Source organism: Nuphar pumila, chromosome 14 (assembly GCF_984573655.1).
Source record: "Nuphar pumila chromosome 14, dmNupPumi1.hap1.1, whole genome shotgun sequence".
Classification (NCBI taxonomy): Eukaryota; Viridiplantae; Streptophyta; class Magnoliopsida; order Nymphaeales; family Nymphaeaceae; genus Nuphar; species Nuphar pumila.
Genome location: NC_143262.1, coordinates 78,956,492 through 78,980,066, shown reverse-complemented (window position 1 = coordinate 78,980,066; position 23,575 = coordinate 78,956,492).

Sequence of the window (23,575 nt, the reverse complement as noted above, 5' to 3'; positions counted from 1 at the left end):
TTTCTGGGTTTTATCTGAGCTAATTTCAAAATCCCTTGGTTTGGCGACCATGATGGGACTTCGTCTCCGTCTGGTCGGATTATGCCTTTGCTTTGCTTTTATATAATCTAAGTCTTTATTCTAACATATGTCAGCTTCATTTTTCATGCAAACCCAGAAAAAAACCTAGAAAAAAGAACCTTTTCTGAGAATTTCTGACCATTTCGGGGAAATTTCTTCAGAAGAATGGGTTTGGACCCGAGTTTTGAAAAAATGTTCAAGTCTTGGAACTCGAATCGAGAAATACAACGCAATAGATCCAAGCGGATGCCGGATGGACTGTCCGAGCTATTTAAAAACTATTTTTGGTATTTTCTGTAATTTTAATTTAAAATTTGAACGATGAGACTCGGATTTGGATCTGGACAATGGATCCAGATCCGAAATCAATTTAAACATATAAAATGAACTTAATTTTAGTAAAATTTGAGAAATGAACTGGAATTTAGATTTAAAAATGACTCATTTGCTCAAAAAATGAATTTAGGGGCAAGAAGGGAATACTTAAAAGATTTTGAAAAATTTGGGGTGTTCACAGACGGCTTGGGGAGGATCGTTCGACCCTCCTTTGCATGTGACCTGTCGTACAACTTGAAGATGGTTGTTCGTCCCTCCTCCACTTGTGCACATCCGTTGAAGGGAGGAGGGGGCCATCCGACCCCTATCTGTAACCGATGTGAGGTTGGGGAGGACCGTCTGGTCCCCCCTCTCTCCTTTTTTCTGTGCAAGCACCTGATAGTGCCTTCCCTAAACTAGACGGCGTCCGGCAAGTCACCTCCAGTGGTCTGCGACCACCGAAAAAGGGTGAGCCACCCTTTATGGTAAGTTGTCGGTCCCATCGGCCCCAACGATACTGTCGAATACGACAGTTAAATTTTTTTTATTAACAACCTCTAATGTCGGTGGTCAAAAAAGAGAAAAACTAAATCTGATGGGATTCCAGCGACCCAACAAACAAAAATATATAATGGCAAAAAACAAATACTCCAACAATTTAACAAGAACATGAGGCTCTGATACCAATTATTGGATTGATTTAGGAAAAACATCTTTATTCGTCCCTAAATTTGTTCATGCTAAATCATTGAAAAGATAAAAAAATATATAAAGCATAATACAGAAGCATACTTGAATCCATCGTTGCACCAGTAGATCTTGATGGGGTTAGATCTTCTAAAATATCTATTGGTGACATTTTCTTCTTCTCTAAACCTAATGAGAGAGGGATAATTTTCTTTTTTTGATGAGGAGAAAAAAAGAGAACAACCACTATATATGATATTGGGAACTATAACCTAATTGTAATCACCCTATATTCTTCTTTCTAATTTAGTCTATCATAAAATCAGAAATTGACATATGAGAAAACATAAGGTATCTACACATCATTATAATCATACTTTATAAGATATTATATCGCCCAACCGTATAAGATCATTTTAAATGGGCCTTCACCTTAGTCAATTTATAATGTGTGATTAATTACATATGTAGGCCCACATGAAATATCTAACAGTTCGACCATAAAGGTAGCTATCATAAGAGGGTCCCTTCTTGCTCTAGCCTCCCCTCTGAAGGGCTCTTCTTCTTCCTCTACATTTTCTTTGTTATCGAGGAAGAATCTAGCCATTTCTCGAGGTGGGTTTTTTCTCAAATTGTCATTGTCGAACTCCTCGAGCTTCCATCCATTAAGGGTCGAAGTGGTGGTTTCCAACTCCAAGCACCCCAGAGCATTTTCATTGTTTTGTAGGAAAATGAAACACCAGTGAGGGTGGGAAGGATGCTTAGATGGTGGAAAAAGACACCCCAACCCAACATGATACAAATAACCTTTGCTTAACACTGCGTTGATTCACTATTTTGTGCCCAAGACAAGCTTGTGATTGAGGATTTTTATGCCCTTCCTTGTTGTGGTGGATGTAGGGTCTTCATCCTAAGGTTCTCTCTCTCTCTCTCTCTCTCTCTCTCTCTCTCTCTTTCTTTCTCTCTCTCTCTCTCTCTATATATATATATATATATATATAATAAAATATGTAATGCAGATGCCACAACGTCGGATGCACGGCCGACGTTGATGAATTAGTGGTGGTCTTTGAGAGCACTAATGTTTTGTGCGAAAAAAATAGTTTTTAGTTGCGATCAATCGACCATTGCTAAAAACTGTTTTTTCATTTAACTCACACCTGTCACTGATTGGGTGCACGCTCGACAATGATGGTTTATATATATATATATATATATATATATATGTGTGTGTGTGTGTGTGTGTGTGTGTACACACATAGACTAGAGTAACAGTGACAAAAGAACAACACTCACTCATTTAGAGGCAGTCTTGCTAAATTATATTTTTGCGTGAAATAGAATGCTCCCTGTGAGTCCGACCAGAAGGGGTTTGATATACTTTTTCTTCTTCTTTTTTCTCTCTCTCTTTGCATATATATGTATATCTATAGTCACTAGAATATGAGAACAAGAAATATGGGTATTTTTAATACTTTTATTTTCAAATCCAACCATATCGATGTGCTTGGCATGATGAATTTACTAGGAATCAACCATTGGATTTTGTATTTTGGATGAAAAAATGTGTTTTTTAATGCTTGAATATTTATGAAGATGATGAGCCATTGATTTTAAAGCCTTAAAAAAAATCTCATTTACCGGACAATTCAAGAGCGAGTTCTTATAAAACCAAACCTGCAGATTACAGATGTAAGGTTAGATTCAAGAGAAGAGAACAACATTTTTTTATCAAAATCACTGTTCACACATTAGTTCTCATGTTTTCATTTCTATTTCTCATATTCTAGTGATTATATATATATATATATATATATATATATATATATATATATATATATATATATATATATATATAATGCACAATCATTTGGCCATTGTAACATCATGAACAAAAGATATTATGACACAATATGCCCTTTAAAATGGTTTTCTCTTGAATTTTAAGTTGTATTTTTTTTATCATTTTGAAACTCATTAGTAAATTCTTAAAAGTCAACACCAATATACTTTTCTTAAATGCCACCCTTCCTAAATTTTCACCAGAAAACTAATATGAGATTTGTATAATTGTTTGAGACAAAAGGCAAAGATGCCTGAGTTGAACAGTATCACGAGTGACGGTCCTAGTGGTTCATGGAGTTTGTAGCCAGTGCAGAATGCCAAGGCCTTCTAATAAAAGGGCAGGCACTGCCAATATCATTGTGGCAAAGGATACCATGTTGAATACTGTGTTTATGCTGAAAGATCTGCTTGTTCATGATGATAATGGTAAAGTTGAATGATCACCATTTCAAAATTGAGAGATTGACTTTCAAGACTTCCCAATTCCCTTTTTCCATCACTCCCCACAAACGAATACTCGACTACCAAGAGTGGGGAGAGGGAGAAGTAGGAGAATGGGTCACCTCCTTCCTCATCAGCGCCCCATTATCCGATTTAAAGAAACAAAAATTGTTAGGAAAGTTTTAAAATATTAATGATTTTGTTTACTACCAAAAGTATTTTGAAAAAGTTTAGTCCCGTATCTAAGAGAGAAAAGTTTTTCAAGAGGTTTAAATAGAGAGTTTGTTATCTATTCTTTACTTTGGTAAGCCTTGAGTCTTTAGGTGGATTGCGGACATTGCTGCGCATCGTGCAGCAACAGACGCGCCGTTCGTGCACACACGCGCGCGTGTGTGCGCAAGAGCGATTGAGGCACAATGTGGCGTTTTGATGGTGCACTTCGCACGCTCGCAGCGGTGCGAAGTGCTTATGAGGTGCAAATATCCGTTTTGACTTTTTAGTTTTGAGTTATCTGGCCATTTGAAAAGCTTTAAGTTGCATGTATATCGAGTTAATGTTGCATTGTGACTGTTGAACGGTTTTGGAGGCTTTTGATTGACAGTCAAAGGTGGGTGACCATTCAGGTACCTTTTCGTCATATTTTCAAACCGTCAGATTTATGACCATTAATCTCATTTATCGCAAAATATTTTGGTCTCTCTAAAAGTTTATAAATATCTTTTATTTTTGTCTTTTGAAAGAACAAGACTCTCCAAATCTTCTTCTTCCTTCTCGATTTGGCTTGCAGAGTACAAGTGTGGTAGAGATCATCTGTTCTTGCGAAGCAGTGACTCTCTGGAGGTTTAAGCCTAGTTGTATCCTGGGAACTCGGTCGCATAAACCCCTTTTCGCTTCTTTGAACTTCTCAGAGTGGGCGATTGAAGTTCTAAAGATAGCGATCTTAAGAATGTGCCTCTAGGCTTGAGATCGCTTTTCTGAAATCCAATTTTCACAAGGCTGGACTAACAATTTTAGAACTTCAAAATGGTCTCTCGTTCGACATCCAACTCCATCAATCTGCTTAGCCGTTACCTTGAAAAACTCGATCGATTTGATGGGTCAAACTTCAAGCGGTGGCAATCAAAGGTCTCTTTCTTGTTGTCCGAGCTGCATATCGACTATGTCCTCAAAAGACCCTGTCCCACTATCGTTGGTGGAGAAGTTGAGACAGAAGAACAGAAGAAAGAGCGAGAGAAGTGACATACTGACAACTATCGATGCAAAGGGCATATCCTGAACACTTTAGCCGATTCTCTCTTTGACCTATATTCACCATTGGAGTCGGCTGGAGAGTTGTGGAATGCTCTCGAGATCAAGTACAATGCAGAAGATGCTGGTAACAAAAGGTTTATCGTAGATCAATATGTTAATTTTTCTATTGTTGATGATAAGCCGATACTTGCTCAAATTCATGAAATGCAAATACTGGCTTATAAGATCAAAGGAGAAGATATGTATCTTGATGATGACTTCCAAGTTGCTGTCATCATTGGAAAACTGCCGGATTCCTAGAAAGAACATAGGAATCACCTAAAACATAAAAATGAGAAAATCACTTTAGATGGTCTTCTTAAGGACATCCGAATTGAGAAGGAGACTTGTCTTCGTGACAAAAAGAATTTGAGTCCTAAAGAAAGTTATCCTAAAGTGAATTTTGTTAGTAACAAGGGTGACAAAATCATGAAAACCCAGAAAATAAAAAAAAAATCATGAAAAGGAAAAAGCCAACTGATAAAAAGAAAATTAGTTGTTATGTTTGTGGCAAGTTTGGCCATTTTGCTAGAGAATACAGAGAACAGAAGAGAATTGGTCCTAAGCCAAATGAGTCAGAAGAGAGGCTTGTTGCTGTAATCTCTGAAACCTTTATGGTGGCTGCAAATAAGGACTGACCTGGATACTGTAAGCACTGTTCATGTGGCAAACGACAGGAACTTGTTCAAGTTGTATGATGTAGTGGGGGAGGGATGCAATCTCTTTATGGGAAACTCTTCCTCAACTAAGGTGCTGGGAAAAGGGAGTGTGGAAATTAAGTTCACCTCCGGGAAAGTCCTAACACTTGAGAATGTCCACTATGCTCCAGAAGTTCGGAAAAATTTAATCTTTGTAGATCTACTGTCACGAAATGGCTTTAAGATTGTTATTGAGTCTGAGATTGTAACTGTGACCAAAAGAAAAATCTTTGTAGGAAAAGGGTTTGCCACTGGTGGTATGTTCAAGATGAGCATAAATGAAGCTACTACTTCTGTTTATATGGTTGATTCCTATTTTATTTGGCATTCAAGATTAGGACATATAAATTCTCGTTGTATTCATAATATAAATAACTTTGGACTTCTTCCTTGTCATGTTAGAATAGAACATAAACATAAGTGTGAGACATGCATTCAAACTAAGCTAACTAGACTCATGTTTCCTAGTGTAGAAAAGAATTATAAATTGCTTGAATTAGTGCATTCTGATGTGTGTACGATGGATAATGTTTTAAGTCGTGGTGATAATAGGTACTTCATTACCTTTATAGATGATTATTCAAAATTCTGTTATGTTTATTTGATGAAACATAAATCTGAAGCATTTTCCAAATTTCTTCTTTATCTTGCTGAAATACAAAATAAGTTTAAAACAAATATTGTACATTTAAGAACAGATAGAGGAGGTAAATACTTAGGAGGAGAATTTGATAAATTCTGTAAAGATAATGGTATTATCTATCAAACGTCAGCTCCTAGAACTCCTAAACAGAATGGAGTAGCAGAAAGGAAAAATAGAACACTTGTAGAAATGATGAATGCTATGCTGCTTAATACGGGTTTGCATTCCAACTTATAGGGAGAAGCTATACTTTCTGCTTGTTATATTCTTAACCGAGTTCCTTATTCCAAATCTGATAAATCACCTTATGAATTGTGTTTTGGTAAGAAACCTAATCTTAGTTATTTTCGTGTTTGGGGTTGTTTATCATATGTTAAAATTTCAGAAAATAAAAGGAAGAAGGTTGGACCTAAAGCATTTAAATGTGCATTTGTTCGGTATGCTGAACATAGTAAAGCATATAGATTTCTGGACATTGTTAATGATGTTATTGTAGAATCTAGAGATGCATCTTTCATAGAACATAAAAATGCATTTGATTCTCTTCTTGATGGCAGCCGGATTATAGTAGATGAACATCCGGTTAATGACATGATTGAATATTCTAATGATTGTGCTGATGAACCAAAAACTGAAGTTAGACACAGTAAACGCATTAGAAAACCAACTAATTTTGGTTCTAACTTTTATACATTTCTAATTGAGAATGATCCTGTGTCTTTTCAAGAAGCAATGTCTTGTCAAGATGTTGTCTTTTGGAGAGAAGCTATTAATGATTAAATAGAATCAATTATGTCTAATAATGTTTGAAAATTAGTGGATTTACCTGTTGGTTGCAAAACTATTGGCTGCAAATGGATTTTCAAAAAGAAATTAAAAGTTGATGGTACAATTGATAAATTTAAAGCTCGTTTGGTTGCAAAAGGTTTTAAACAAAAAGAAGGTATTGATTATTTTGATACTTTTGCCCCTGTAACCAGAATATCTATTATTAGAATTTTGATTGCCATGGCTGCCATATATAAGCTTCAAATCCATCAAATGGATGTGAAAATGACCTTTTTGAATAAAGAATTAGATGAAGATATATATATGGAGCAACCTGAAAGTTTTGTAGTGCTAGGGCAAGAGTGCAAAGTTTGCAAACTTGAGAAATCCTTATATGGATTAAAGCAAGCCCCTAAGCAATGACATGAAAAAATTGAAAGTTCTCTGGTACATAATGGTTTTAAAATTCATGATGCTGATAAATGTGTTTACAGTAAAGTAGATTGTAACTCAATTATCATTATTTGTTTATATGTTGATGATATGCTTATTTTGGGTTCCAATAGAGAATGCATAAATCAAACAAAAAGATTTTTATCTTTAGTGTTTTGTATGAAAGATTTGGGTGTGGCAGATGTTATTTTAGAAATCAAAATTGTAAGAAATAATAATAGCATTGCACTATGTCAATCACATTATATTGAGAAAATTCTTACAAAGTATGGATATATGAATAGTTCATCGGCATGCACACCATATGATCCAAATGTGAAATTGACTCCTAATGTTGGTGCAAGTGTTCAACAATTAAAATATGCCAGTGTTGTAGGTAGCCTTATGTATGCAATGAACTGCACAAGGCCTGATACTGCCTATGCACTGAGTAAAGTGTGTAGATACACTAATAATCCTGGTCATCAACACTGGAATGCAGTGAACATGATTCTTAGATATCTAAAGCATACTTTAGACTATGGAATTCACTATACCGAGTTTCCTGCTGTTATTGAAGGGTATAGTGATGCATGTTGGAATACCGACTTTGAAGATTCCAAGTCTATGAGTGGTTGGGTTTTTACCCTTGGTGGAGGAGCAGTTGCATGGGGGTCTAAGAAACAGACCTGTATAACTCATTCTACAATGGAATCTGAGTTTATTGCTTTGTCATCTGCTTGTAGAGAAGCTGAATGGCTTAAGAATATGCTAGTGGACACTAGGTGAGAAGCCTATACCTGCTATTTCAATGTTTTGTGATAGTCAATCATCTATATGTAAAGCAGGTAATATGAAATACAATGGGAAGTCTAGATATATTAGTCTAAGACACAGTTTTATAAGACAAATGATTGATGACAATATTATTTCATTGAAATATGTGAAGTCATGTCAAAATTTGGCAAACCCATTTACGAAAGGCCTTTCGAGAGATGTCAACAATAAAATATCAAGGGGAATGAGAATTAAGCCAATTAAGTCATCACCTAAAGATACCCAACCTAGAGCGTTGGAGATCCCACATGCATAGGTTCAATGGGAAACGAATTGGTGAATGACAGATATTGAGCATATTTATGTAAGCCCATTACTGATGTGTGCTCATGAGCTGTAACTAATATGAGGGTTGAGCTAATAGCTCTTAATGAGTTTGTAGGCCTTAAGGCTAGGGTGTGTGTTACAGTACACCTAGACAAACTCACCTATATGAGTGTAGAAATGCGAGCCGTTTCTTATGAGAATTGACAATTCTCTAGAGCACACATGAATCCAGAAAAGTACAAGGCTCTAAATGTGCCAACATGAAATCCACACAATCGAACTTTTGGAAATCTATGTATGATTGAAAACTCCGTTAACAATATAAGGAGCTAAGTTCAAGGTAAGTCCACTTAGCACCTTGGTTAATTTAGGTTTTCTTTCAAATAGTGGGGGTTCAAGTCAAGCAGACACTCTCACTGATGCATAAGTTTTTATGCAAGCCAAATATATTTTAAAACTAGTGGGGGATTGTTAGAAAAGTTTTAAAATATTAATGATTTTGTTTACTACCAAAAGTGTTTTGAAAAACTTTAGTCCCATATCTAAGAGAGAAAAGTTTTTCAAGAGGTTTAAATAGAGAGTTTGTTATCTATTCTTTACTTTGGTAAGCCTTGAGTCTTTAGGTGGATTGTGGACGTTGTTGTGCATCGTGCAGCAACAGACGCGTCGTTTGCGCGCGCGCGTGCGTGCGCAAGGGCGATTGAGGCACAATGTGGCATTTTGATGGCGCACTTTGCACTTCGCACGCTCGCAGCGGTGCGAAGTGCTTATGAGGTGCAAATATTCGTTTTGACTTTTTAGTTTTGAGTTATCTGGCCGTTTAAAAAGCTTTAAGTTGCATGTATATCGAGTTAATGTTGCATTGTGACTGTTGAACGATTTTGGGGGCTTTTGATTGACAGTCAAAGGTGGGTGACCGTTCAGGTACCTTTTCGTCATATTTTCAAACTGTCAGATTTATGACCATTAATCTCATTTATCGCAACACGTTTTGGTCTCTCTAAAAGTTTATAAATATCTTTTATTTTCGTCTTTTGAAAGAACAATAATTTTCTGACTCTCCAAATCTTATTCTTTCTTCTTCTCGATTTGGCTTGTAGAGTACAAGTGTGGTAGAGATCATCTGTTCTTGCGAAGCAGTGACTCTCTGGAGATTCAAGCCTAGTTGTATCCTGGGAACTGAGTCACATAAACCCCTTTTCGCTTCTTCGGACTTCTCGGAGTGGGGCGATTGAAGTTCTAAAGATAACGATCTTAAGAACATGCCTATAGGCTTGAGATCTCTTTTTTGAAATCCAATTTTCACAAGGTTGAACTAACAAAAATGACCACCATCCGATACACAAGATTGATGGCCTTGCATATCCGGCCGTGTGGTAGAGCAGGGTCGCGTGCAAGGCTCGATAGTGTACCAGCGGGTGAAACCGTTCGAGTGTTTCCTTTTCTTCTTCCAGTACAGTGGAAGAGGAAAAGGAGGAGTGGAAGAAGGTAGAACTGAAGCATGTTGCTGGATTTAATGAAGTAAAAAAAAACACATGAGGACATATTTTATCACTAAATAATTTATGCATGATGTTAGAACTTGGGATGCACAAATGGTTGTGCATTATTACGAGGGGTGTCACGGCTTCGGGATTGGTTCAGAATCAGGTGAAACCAGATCCAAACCTAATTTAAGATGATGGTACTGGTTTTGGACCCGGGTCTAATCAAACCAACCATAAGAGAAACCATACCTGATCCTGTAAGAATTATATAAACCATACCTGAACCACACCCAGTAAAATAATATTTTTTATTATTTTTACATTGAAAACTTGTGGATGTTAATTGAAACTCAGGTCAGGCTTGAGTCTGGTATAAAATTTCACAAAATATATACCCGACTCCATATATTAATAGGACCCTTTAGGTCTGAACCAAATTCTAATCGATCTTTTTTATTTATCATCAAACCCTGACCTTATAGGTTTTGGTAATGGTCAAATCCGAATTAAGCCTGATTCATTGACACCCTTATTTATAACATGTTTTCATGTATATATATATACTAGTTGTATTTAACAAATTTGACATATTAAAATCACTAAAATACCTTTAAGAAAATGTCATTTTTGTTGTTCCTCAAACAATTTAAAATTAAGATGAGAAGTTGATGTTTGTTTACTTTTTTGGTTTGTGGTTCGTAGAATTGTCAGCTTGCAGGGATGCACCCAGATGTCATATTCCTTCAGGTCAACTATGAAGACCACAAGGCCATGTGTCATGCATTGAAGGTAGGGGTGGCAATCGGGTTGGCAGGTCGTATCGGTGGGTCAGCATACCTCAACACGAACCCGACCCGTTTATTAAACGGGTAACCCGACACGACACGGTTAACCCGTTAAATAAACGGGTCGGGTTCAGGGTTTTGATGGCCTTTAACGATTTAACCCTATCAATTTTGAAAAGTTGGAGAGGGTGTCTTGTTATTTTCCCTTGGAATTTGAGGACCCCACACAAGAATCTTGACAGCCACTTCACGGGCTGAATTAACTTGTCCCATTTTTTTATGGGAGGTGATTGATGGACCCCACAAGCATTAAAATTTTTAACTTGTCACATTAAATCATAAACAACGTGAATTCAAAACTTTGGCGGGGGTAAGGGATCGGTGGACCCCACATGCATTAAAATTTAAACCACCAAAACCGTTTTACATTGAAAAGTTTATGGGTTGGCGGGTTAGCTGGCGGGTTGGTGGGTCGGGTTCGGGTAAACGGGTTGACCCGCCCGCCTAACCTGTTTATTAAACGGGTTGGCATACCCCTAACACGAACCCGACCCGTTTAATAAATGGGTTAGGTGGGTTGACCCATTTACGACACGAACCGTTTAAGTCAAACCCGAACCCACCTAAGAAGTGGGTTGGCGGGTCGTGTCAGAAATTGCCAACCCTAATTGAACGTGCACGTCCTTCCACTCTTTCGGTTCTATCGGGGAGCACAAGGCCGCCTCTGCAGTTTTAGCCGCACCAATGCAACTGTGGGTTATCTTGCCTCTCACACCATCCTTCTCTTTTCAGATTTGTTACTCATTCAGGTTTTCTTTGTTATGTGAACTTTTCCTATTAATTTTGCTTATTTACAGCCCAACTGAGGTTTCTATTCCTTTTTGGTGACTTTTTTGGCTCTTGAGGCTATGAACATTTGTTGCTTCTTAAAAATGCTTGACGTCATGTTCTAGCCCTATAGCTCCCTGATTCCTTTTTTTTCTCTTCAATTCAATGTGAGATTTAACGAGCCACCAACCTCCCCGCTAGTTCATGGATTTTAGTCACTAGCTAGCTCCAAGGAGGAAGCTTTGGGCAATAATCCTGCGCTCACTATTCTAGGGGTGCAATATTGCTGCTTCAGTAGCAAATGGATGCACAATCGTGAACTTGCTCCATCTATATTGTGCTTTCCTTTAAGAGATTAATGTTGTACATTAATTTGCTAAAGGAAGATGGGATGCCTAAACCAAAGGCTTGGTTTCTCGGTTTATACAAAAAAGAAAAGACGACAGGTCTCTTGAAGTGTTGTATTTTTTTTATAAAAAATTGATAAACAGGCTTTTGGGGTTTTCAAAATGAAGCCTGTGATTGAAAGTTTAACTTAGCTTTGCTCCTATCTTGTTGGGAGTTTTTTGGGTCTCCACGAGAGGATTGTTGTTGTTTAACAATAAAAGAATGGAGATGACCAACTCTGTAATTGAATGTCTTATTTTCTGGAAAACTGAAAAGCAATCGGCTGTTGCTCGATCTTCCGCAGAGGCAGAATACAGATCATTGGCCTTGGCATGCTGTGAGCTTGTTTGGATAAAATACTTCTGACTGATTTAGGTGCAATCCATCAATGTCCCACGACACTTTTTTGTGATAATCAAGCAGCCCTCCATACATATGGAAATCCACTGTCAAGTAGTACGTGACAAAATTCAGAGTGGAACCTTGCAAACATAATATGTTTACTACAAATAACAGAGTGAAAAAAGTGATTTATTTGTGCCAGTAAAATTTATTTTTTCTGAAGCACTAAAGTGGTGCGCCAGAAAAAAATACATTTTGTCTGGCGGATCCAAGCAGTTCGCCAGTAATTTTCTTTTTAATGGCCCACTTTAAAAGTGCGCCAATGAAGACCAGAAAATGGCCCTATAACTGACGCACTAGCAGTGTGGCGCCAGTAATGCTTAGGATTCATTGGGGGCAATCATGCGTGGTGTAGTTTTTGGGGATTTACTGGTGCAATCTAACTGTGCACCAAAAATTATAAGGTTTCAGTGGGAAGATGCCAGTGAAAGCTTAACCATTATGGGGCTCCATGTTCAGTGAAGCTGAAAGGGTTTCGTGGGAAGAAGACAACTTTTTTTCCCTTATGTTTTCTTTTCATTCTCCCATTTTCACTAGAGGCACTTCCCAACCCTATCCTCTTTTCATTCTCATTTTTGCCGTAACGGTCGACGGAGGTAGAAATCGAATGCCGGAGGTGCTCTATCATTATTTTGTTTGTTGTTTGTTGAGGGTGGATGCGGGGAAGAAGAACCCAAGTACGATTTGAGGAATCAAAGGTGTTAACAGAGATAAGCTCACAGGTTATGATAATGCTAAAACCGTTGTTAGCGCAGGTCACGATAATGCTAAAATCGATAAGCTTGCAGATCATGATAAACTCAATAAAACCGAGTTTATTGCTATAACAGTAGATCAGCTTACCCGAGATCATCCTGCACCAAATGAGACTCTAACAACAGATCACGATAAGTCTATCTAAGAACATCCTGCACCAAATGGGACTCTAACAGCAGATCACGATAATGGCAAATGTGATGAGATCAAGCTTATCGTTTCAGCTCAAGAGATTAATATGTTAAGAGTCCAAAGGGATAGAGTTACTAATAGCAGGGTAGCTAACCTTATCATATGTAATTGAATGGATAATAATCAAAATAATGATAATCGACTAAGGGAGGTTGACAGACAATGTAACTATTTAAATAGTAGAAAACTCCATAAACGTAGGTGATTGCTCACCGAACCACCACGTTAATATTGTGAACTTTGTATATCGTGTGTTTTTGCTTATGGTATCAGAGCTTTTTGCATCCTGGGTGATTGTATTATCTTCTTCAATGGCGTTAACATCTATCGACAACTCTATCAAGTTCTCGTACCCCTTCAACCTAAATGTGACGAATTTCATCACAATTAAACTCAATCACTCAAATTTTCTACTGCAAAAAACATAGCTACTTGGCCTCATCTATAGCCAAGACATGATTGGTTTTGTAGATGGCAAAACTCCAGTTCCAGTTCAAACCATAGATGTCATCTCAAATCCAAAGTTCATTGGCTGGAAGAAATCCGACAAGCTGCTACGAGGATGGATCACGGGCACTCTATCAAAAGAAGTGATGGGTGTCGTCGTTGGCCGTCAAACATCCAGTGAGGTATGAAATACTCTTATCAAGGCCTTTGCTCATGTCTCCAAGGAACGTGAATTTCTATTGACGCAAAAGTTGCAATCTTATCGAAAAAGAAGTCTCTCGGTGAATGAATATATCAATGGATTCAAAGAAATTTGTGATGAACTCGTGGCTATTGGCAAGCTCGTGGAAGATGAAACCATGGTGTTTTGGTTCTTGAATGAGCTTGGCCATGAGCATGATGCCTTTATCACAACAATGCTAAAGTCGCCCATTCCATCATATGATGATATGGTTGGCTTGCTTCAAGGGCGTGAAACCATGTGCACCGTGCATGAAGGTGTGAATGAGAACTCTGTTTTTTTGGGCAAAAAAATAATAATCGGAAAAATTGATTCAAGCAAAAGCATTAATTCAGCTCAAGGGGATGTGACTTTATCCAAGCTGGTCAGGGTGGTAGTCGATTCAATAAAAAAAAGACAAATCCGGTTTGAATCAACTGAATGCCAAAACCAACTAAGGAAAGGAAAATGGGGTCTTGTGTCAAATATGTGGCAAAATGAATCACAATACCATCAATTGTTGGCATCACTTTAATCATGTCTATCAAGCTGAAGATGTTCCATAGACTCTCACTATCATGAAACTAGCAGATAGCCAAGATCAATATTGGTTTCCTAACACGAGAGCTACCTCTCACATTACTACCAACCCAAGTAATCTTGAAACTTGCTCCAAGTATTATGGTTCAAAAAAAATTATGGTTGAAAATGGTGCTAGAATAAATTACCCTAGGGTCTACTAAAATTGAAAATGGTGACCACTCTCTTCACCTAAATAATGTCTTGGTTGTTCCTGAAATTAAAAAGAACTTGATATTCATAAGTTAATTAACCTCTGATATGCCCTGTTTGTTTGAGTTTTCATCTGATGGTTTTGTGATTAAGAACAAGAGGACAGACAAGCAAGTGACAACAGGGAGTAGAGTAGGAGATTTGTATGGATTCAACAACTTAAGAAACAAGATTGATCGTGAGCAACAAGTTTTCTTTTCTTCACGGTTTAAAAACTCTAGTTGAAAAGTTTGGCATCAACATCTTGGGCATGTGCATGCGTAGATTGTTGACTTTCTTGAAAAGAAATAAGTCTATTTCAATAAAATTAAAGTCTGCAAGCTGCCAAATGGGTAAAATAAGTAGGCTTCCTTTTCTCTCTATTGATGATCATTGCACGGAGTTGTTTGGAAAAGTTCACTGTGACTTATGGGGACCTGCTCCTGTTATCTTCTATCAAAAATTCAGATTTTATGCAGTTTTTATTGATGAATATTCTCATTTTTCATGGATATTCCCTTTGAGACATAAATATGAATTATATACTAAATTCATCGAATTTCATAAATATGTCTAAACTTAGTTTAAAAAACAAATAAAGATATTTCAAACAGATGAATGTGGAAAGTTTGAGAGTATTGAACTCAGGACTTACTTAAAGATGAATGGGATTGTTCACTATAAAAGTTGCCCAAAAACTCCAGAACAAAATGGAATGGCTGAACGAAAGCATGGGTCTATCACCGAACTAGGGTTGACTATGCTTTTTCATGCTCTTCTACTCGGATCTAGATGGAAGCCTTCTTAACTATAGTATGGATTATCAACCGCTTGCCAACACCAAATTTATCTATAAAAACTCCATATGAGAAAGTGTTTAAGAAGAAACCCGACTATACAAGTTTGAGAGTTTTTGGTTGTCGATGTTTGCCCTATTTTTTAGACTATGCTACAAACAAATTTGACCTGAAAACATTATCTTGTGTCTTTCTGGGTTATAGTGATCACCACAAGGGCTACCAATGTCTATTTCCCTACACTAACTGAGTTTATACATCAAGATATGCCGTATTTGATGAAGGTGTCTTTCCTTACCATAAACCAGGATTACTATTTTTTGAAAACCAACAAGTGAGTGAGTTAATAAATTTGAAAGAATGGTCAGATGAGAAAGACTCATATTATCATCAGAATCTGGTCGAATCTAATAACCAACATAATCCAATGAACCTGACGTGTGAGCAGCCACATGGCGAGCCGGTCATATAAAGAGAGATTGTTCAAAATGATCTGGTGAGTGTTTCATCTCAGGGTACTCAGACAAGAGATCTTAGTCTTGTTGACAATAGGCAGTCACTTGCTAATGAAAGAAGTGAAGAAGGCATCTCTGCAACTCCTAATTCTCAAGTTCATCATATGGTCACTCATGTGCAGGACGGAATAGTAAAGCCTAATCCTAAATATTTTATCGCTTTATCCGTTCCTCTAGAATGCAAGGGTCTCAATGCTACCCTTGCTCATAAAGGGTGGTGTGATGTTATGAATGAGGAGATGCATGCTCATAGTATCTATGATACATGGGATCTTGTGCCTAAGGAGCATGGAATGCATATAATCCAAAGTAAATAAGTCTACAAAACCAAATTAAAAAGTGATGGCTCAGTAGACCGATTAAAAACTCATCTCATTGCTAAGGGATTTGATCAAATCCTGGGTGTTGATTTCTTGGAAACTTTTTCTCCAGTGATAAAGCCAGCTACTATACGTATTGTTCTCAATATTGCTTTGCCCTATAACTAGGATATTTGACAGTTGGATGTTAAGAATACTTTTTTACAGGATCATCTCAATAAAATAGTGTTTCTTGAACAACCTCCAAGATTTCAAGACCCTCAACATCCATATTTTGTTTATAAACTGAAGAAAGCCCTATATAGGTTAAAGCAGTCTCCTCGGGCTTGGTATGATCGGTTTGGAACGTTTCTTCGGTCTCTTGATTTGTTCTCCTATGTTGATGATATTATTCTTACTGGCAATGATACTCAATTTCTCAGTCAGTTTATCAAAACTGTTAGTCAAGAATGTGCAATGAAAGATCTAGGGTTCTTGCACTATTTTTTGGGCATCGAAGTCCAACGGTTCTTAGAGGGTCTATTTTTTAATTAGAAGTGCTATGCCTATGAGATTCTTAATAAAGCTCAAATGGTCTGTGTCAAGCCTGCCTCTACGCCCATGGTGACTCATGCCACTAGCACCACAGATGGTGATTTGCTTTTCCAAGACGCTACCTTTTATCGGAGTCTTGTTGGAGGCCTTCAGTATCTCACTATGACTCGCCCAGATCTCTCATTCAATGTTAACTTCGTCAGTCAGTTCATGCAGAATCGACCAATGCTCATTTTCAGATGGTCAAACGAATTCTTCGATATGTTCATGGAACCATTGACCACGGAATCCGGCTACTCTCGCATACCTCCTTGTCATTATATGCATTTTTGGTTACCGATTGAGCAGGTTGCCCCATTACCCAGCGCTCTACCTCCGGCTTTTGCACGTTTCTTGGCAACAATTGCATTTTTTGGAGTGCCAAAAAGCAACCTATTGTTTCTTGGCCCGGTTTCGAAGTGGAATACAGATCCATGGCATCCACTGTTGCTGAACTTATGTGGCTCACATTCCTTTTACGTGATTTGGGAGTATTTCTTTATCAACCACCTGTTCTCTTTTGTGACAATATTTCGGTGCTTCAGACTACCATCAAGCCTGCATTTCATTCCAGCATGATGCCTGTTTGGATCAAAGAGTGTTCATTTTCTATCAGACTTGTCGTGTTCAGAGTGCAGCAAGAGTAATCGAGGTAAAGAAATCTGAAATTTCTTTTCTTAATTTCTTCCTTTGCATTTGATGTTAATTCGATCTTTGGGCCTCATCAGATTATTCACCTCCTAGTGATGTTCTTAACATGCATTTTATGTTGTTTTTGAGGTTTCTTGTGTTAACTGTAGAAAAAACTTTGCTTATTTATTTTCATCTTGCCTTATCTTGACATTACTCGCAACCGTTTCATTCTTATATTTATAGGATCATTTGGCCATTCCCTCTTGAATATACTAATAGAGTAAAAAAAAACGTAGAAATGAAGGTATTTTGAGGGGGTTTCCAGTTAGGAACATTTGGGGAAGTTTAATTAACCCTATTTTGTTGGAAGGATTGCCAAATTTTTTGTTAATATTCATTATGTTACATGCTTCATTTTGAACTGAATGTAAATAGTCACACAACTGTGTGATGACAATATCTATTTTTGTGTTCTTCCTTGAAATCTTTTGTGTCTACTGTGTGAATCGTGAGATGCTTTACATTGTTTCTCATTTGGAATTTTTTCCAAGAGAGACAACCTAATTGCAGATTTCTATGAATTTTAAGCTACTGCAAATGATGTTTGTTCATGATGGGGTTGCTGGCAAAAATTATGATTTTTTTTGTTTTGTTTTTCTTAGTTTAATCGACCCCAACTTAAGGATCATATGGTTTTTCTTCTTTTTGTTGATTTTTGTCGATGTTTTGAAAGGATCCATAGTTTGCCGATTTCTGAATTTAATTTGAGAATTTGTAGTTTGTATCAAACATGGTTATATTGGGGTTAGTTTTGAAGAGAAAGTTATATTAATCTCTTGCCCTCTTTCATGTCTCATGTATATGTTTAGATCAAGTATGCTTTTTTGTGAGTTAACTTGTTTGTTTTTGGAACTAATCCATGGCCAGGTTGCTCTTCTTCATGTCTTTCTAAAATATGCTTGAGTTTCCTTGTTTCCTTGGCCGGGTTGCTATTTTCTCACAAGTCTCCTTGTTTGTACGGTTACTTTGACTCTCTTATTCTGAAATATGTGAAATATCCCTTCTTTACTTGTTATTCTTCGTGTATTTCTGTATTTTATCAAGAAAGTGGGAAGGCCTCAATTTAGGCTGCATGTACAGCCCAAAACCTGATAACACCTGGGATGATCTGGCACAAACAGTAAATTGAGAAGCATCATGTCAGCATTGTTGGTAGGGTGGAAAATGGAATCAGAAAGCAGTATAAGAATCAGGACTGGGAGAAAGTTATCAAAGTTTTAGAGGACTCAAGAGGCCGGAAGTGGGAAGTTAAATGGAAAATCATTAACGATACATTGTCAGTTCTCAATAGTTTAGTTATGACTTATGACATTTTAGTATAACTTGGATGTGAATTTAATATTGTTAAGCCCACAATTGTTTAAATTATGTAGTTACCTTTTATTTACATTGTCAGTTCTCAGTTGCATGGTTTTTTTTTTCAATTGTTTATTTCTTCTTCTTACAACTTTATTATTTAATTTGTCTATTATTATTAATTTTTTGTATACATGATTTAATTGCTGGTTGGAATTCTCGAGAGACTTGGCGTTCTTTTTGAGGTTCTCTGTGCTGTCAGTAAAAAACTGAAAAAGTTGCTCCAGACGGAAGATCCTTCGTTTCAATGCTGGTGTAAGTAAGAGTAACTGATTTGCAATATTAATTACTTCTGAAATTACAATACCTTATACCTAAGGCATAAGTTTATGAATAGATGTCATATATTTGAATTTTTATTGAATATTCTGGTTTTCTGAAACTAACGCAGCCCTTGAATTTGCTATGAATACACTCGAGGTAAGGATCGTTTGCTCTTCTCCTGCAGACGGTGTTTGTTGATGAGTCTTGCTTTATCTAGAATTCCAGCTCAGTAGGTTATCTTTCTAATAATATCCATTCAAATTTATAGTCCAGCAGAAGGAACTTCAGCTCAGCAGTTTTGCTCTAGCAGAAGGAACCCACGAAAGAGATTCTCAAATGACAGACTGTGCAAGGTTTACATTTATTTATGTAGCAAATCGTGCTTGTGATTATATCAAGTACTTCTCCATATTTGCTGTTTACCATGACTGCACTTCATTTCACTTCTAGAAACTAAAGTGGCAATTCTCTAGGTGTTGTTCAAAGATAATTGGTTCATGGGGCTCATGGAAATCAGAGGGAGCGCCACACCAGCTCCACAAATGTTGTAGTTCATCCTCTACATGCATAGGGATGAAACCTAGAAAGGTTTCATTGTTGGCTTATGCGGTCACTTCACAATTCAATCACCTGGCTGGAGTGAAATTTCCATTATACACTTCAGTTCGCACTTCAGAACATTGGAGAACCTTTGCTACACCTGTCAGTCTCGAAGAGGAATGGGGATCACAAGGAGGCTCCTCAAATGACGATAATTTTGTTTCTGAAGACCCATCTGAAGAATCAGATTCTAAGATCTTAGACAATGATCAGGTAAGTATATGTAAATCTCATGTTCTTGATGGACGAGTGGCTTTACAAAATTGATAGCACATTAGTGTATTTTTTATAATGAATTAATCTTGTTTACTACTGGTACAATAGTGAGAAATATTGTACATTTACGTGAAACTTTGATCAATTTCTGCTATATATACCAAAGAGCTAACATGTAATTTGAGACATTTTGTTTCAGTTTGGACATTAGTAAACCATATGAGACATGTTAGAAATGAAATGGGCTAGTTTCATTTGATACTTTTAATTGGTTTCTACTAATTAGGGTTTTGGCCATGCTTTCCACTATCACAAACTAAGCTTTTTTCTTTTGATTGCCAAATAAATTAGTGGTCCTTATAAGGATGCATAAATGATATGGGCTAGTTTCTTTTGATGTTTTTGCAGAAAAAAAATCTATATGATATATTGTTAATGGACATGAAAAGAGCCCTTGATCCTCCTGAATTTAGTAAGACAGAATCTTAGGTTTAGTTCAAGATTGGTGTTGTCCAAGCCATTGGATCTGGCCCATATCCCAGTGTTAACTTGTATCCAATCTCGTGATGCAAACAATATCTAGTGAAATTCGTGAACTTCAGGAGCTTCAGCGCATTCTGTTTACATTTCTCCATGTCATGACAGCAAATGATCTCTCCTCTATTTTGCTTTCTCCTAATAGCAGGGGATATTTCGATGCAGTAATTCAGTTGCTTTTGTATAATGCTTGCAGTCACAAGGACATTCGAGTACGAAAGGTCTTTTTGCTTCTATTGTTTGTCGGAAACCTACATAATGCTAACACACTCATAGATGTGCGTCCATGTGTGATATTTCCATGGCTTTGCGAGGTGAAAACCTTCAGAAATATCAGAAACTTTTGCGAGTATTGGAACGGATGATGAATCCAATGATGTGGAAGACAATACCTTGGGTGACAAAAAGTTTATATGCAATGCTAATCATTTGCAGAAGATTCAAAAAATGCTACTGAAGATTGAAAGGCTTGAAGAGGAACTGAGAGAAACTGCTGCTCTGGAAGTCGCACTTTATGCTGTTGTTGTTGTGCATGGGAGTTCAGCACATAAAGTTCATGCTCCTGCTAGAAGCTTGTCACGGCTGTATATTCATGCTTGCTAGAATTGAAGTCCAGACAGCAGGGGTACTGTTGCCAAAAGTGCATTTTCAGGGCTTGTTTTCATCCTTCCATTTGTTTTCTGTTTGATAAAACTTTTAATTATATTGGGTTGTCTAAGAAGGAACACTGAAATTTCATGATTCAGACTGGCCAGCCAGTTTTTCTTATGGCAGGCACTTGGCGATGTTATTGCATTTATGTTGAGGAATTTTTAACTTTCTTTCAGAGTTGTTTCTTTGAACTATTAAGGTTTGCCTAGAAAGAATCACAGTGAAATTCCATGATTACCAGATTGGCCGGCCATTCCCTTGAAAAGAGCTGCTTATTAAGGATTTGGAAGTCATCTCCTGTTAGATAAATAAGCTAATAAATCAAGTTATCTCATTCTCCATGTCATCGAAGCGATGAGTTGAAAAACTTCAATATCAACATATCATGATGAAACTTCTTCAGATTGAATTTCCTGGAAAAAAACTGAAAAAAAAATTATTGTTTTCACTGGCACAATTTTGGGTCAGTAAAATCTGTTTCATTGGTGCCAGTAAAAATTGTAGGAAAATTTCAAAAGCGTATCACTGATTCACTAGCTTAAGTGGGCGACAATGAAAATTGTTTCTGGCGCAAAGTCTGCACCAGTGAAAATTGCTTCACTGGCATAACTGCTGAACCAGTGAAAACCACCTTTCACTGGCGCTCTGGCAGCACCAGTGAAAATAGCAAGCAAGTAGCGCCAGCGAGGGCTTTACTGGTGCCTCATTTGCGCCAGTGTCTGCTCCAGTAAAGGCTTTTCTGGAGCAAAAGTTGCGCCAATGTCTGCTTTAGGAAACGTCTTTTCTGGCGCAAAAGTTGCACCAGTAAAGCCCTGATTTATTGCAGTTATCATCTCAACCAACAGACATGTTCACAAAAGCTTTGGGTTGTGACCAGTTTGAGTTTGAGAGATTGAAAGGCAAGTTGGGGGTGTAAGATCCACACGCTCCACTTTGAGCGGGAGTATTAGAGTTACTAAATTTGCGAGAGTTACCTTAGTAATTCTTTCCAATTTATTTACCTTTCCATCTTATCCTTTGGTAATTGTACATTAGATTGTAAATTTTTTTTCTATTCTGTTATAGCAAGATTATCAATACATTAGATAGGAACCTTAGCTACGAAGGATTGAATCTAGATCTTAAAATCATTAAATTTAGAGATCTCATAAAAATTGCAACACAATTATACTGATGCCATATGCTTTGCATTTTAATTCTTTAAAAACTATTATAAATAAAAATAGCACAAAAAACTTTATTATGAAATGACATCATTTTTCAAAAATTATAAAGCATGCCAAGTTTTTTGCATTAATACCTTTAATTCATTTTTAAGTACTATACATATAAATGACCTTTACTATAAATTTTTTGCTGTACTTTAAAACTTGTTATGCACATTTTGTGTAGTAAGAGAGAGAGAGAGAGAAGAGAGAGAGAGAGAGAGAGAGAGAGAGAGAGAGAGATTTATGATTATTTAAATAAGGTAAATAATAATAATACAAATCACTAAAACACAACTAACAAAAAGAATTTTTATAATATAAATGTGTGTTTTTTTGTTTTTCTTTGCCCAAGTTCAGTACAACACTACAAGAAACCTGTGGATTAGCGACTGACCTAAATCCACCGCTAATCCATCGCTAAACGGCTTAGTGGTGAATTAACGACGGATATCTTCCATCGTGAATTTTTTGATGCTAAATAGCGACATAATATATTTGTCGCCCATTCCGTCGCTAAGTAGCGATAGACTTTATTTGTCGCCAGGTTCGTCGCTAAGTTGCGACGGAATAACGAATACCAACATCCGTCGCAAGGCCGTCGTTACTATACGACGACTTTGGTTTGTCGACGTATTTATAGTCATTGCTAATCTGTCGCTACATTCAACGGTAATATTAAATAGTGACGGATATATCTGTCGCTAATCCATCACAAACAAGGAAAAACATTAAAATATATATATATAAAAATTAAATATCGAGAAAAATTTCTCGTGATACAATTTATATTTCCTGTACAATTTATATTTTCTGTGAATAAAAAATAAAGTACACATCAAAATACATATAAAAGGAAACTAAAATAATTAATCGATCCACTTTAAAATTCGCAAGTTTTAATTATTTACAATTCAACACTTACATTTTTGACACAAAAAAAGGCAGAACAAATTCAACACATGAATCTAATGATCGCCAAGATTTTGTGTGTCCTCTTGTTCATTGTCTTGATCTATTCCTTCAGCTTCACTAAGCTGATTATCGCCAGCAACCTACACAAGAAAAGAAAGGTCAGTATTGATAAACACAATATATTAAAATAAATTATACTCTATATGTGATTCTATCATCCTCATATGTTTTCTAAGGCAGTAAAAAAATTGTATATGTGATTCTATCATGCTCATATGTGTTCTAAGGCAGTAAAAAACTGTATATGTGATTCTATCATGCTCATATGTGCTCTTAAGGCAGTAAAAAAAACTTATATGTGATTCAATCATGCTC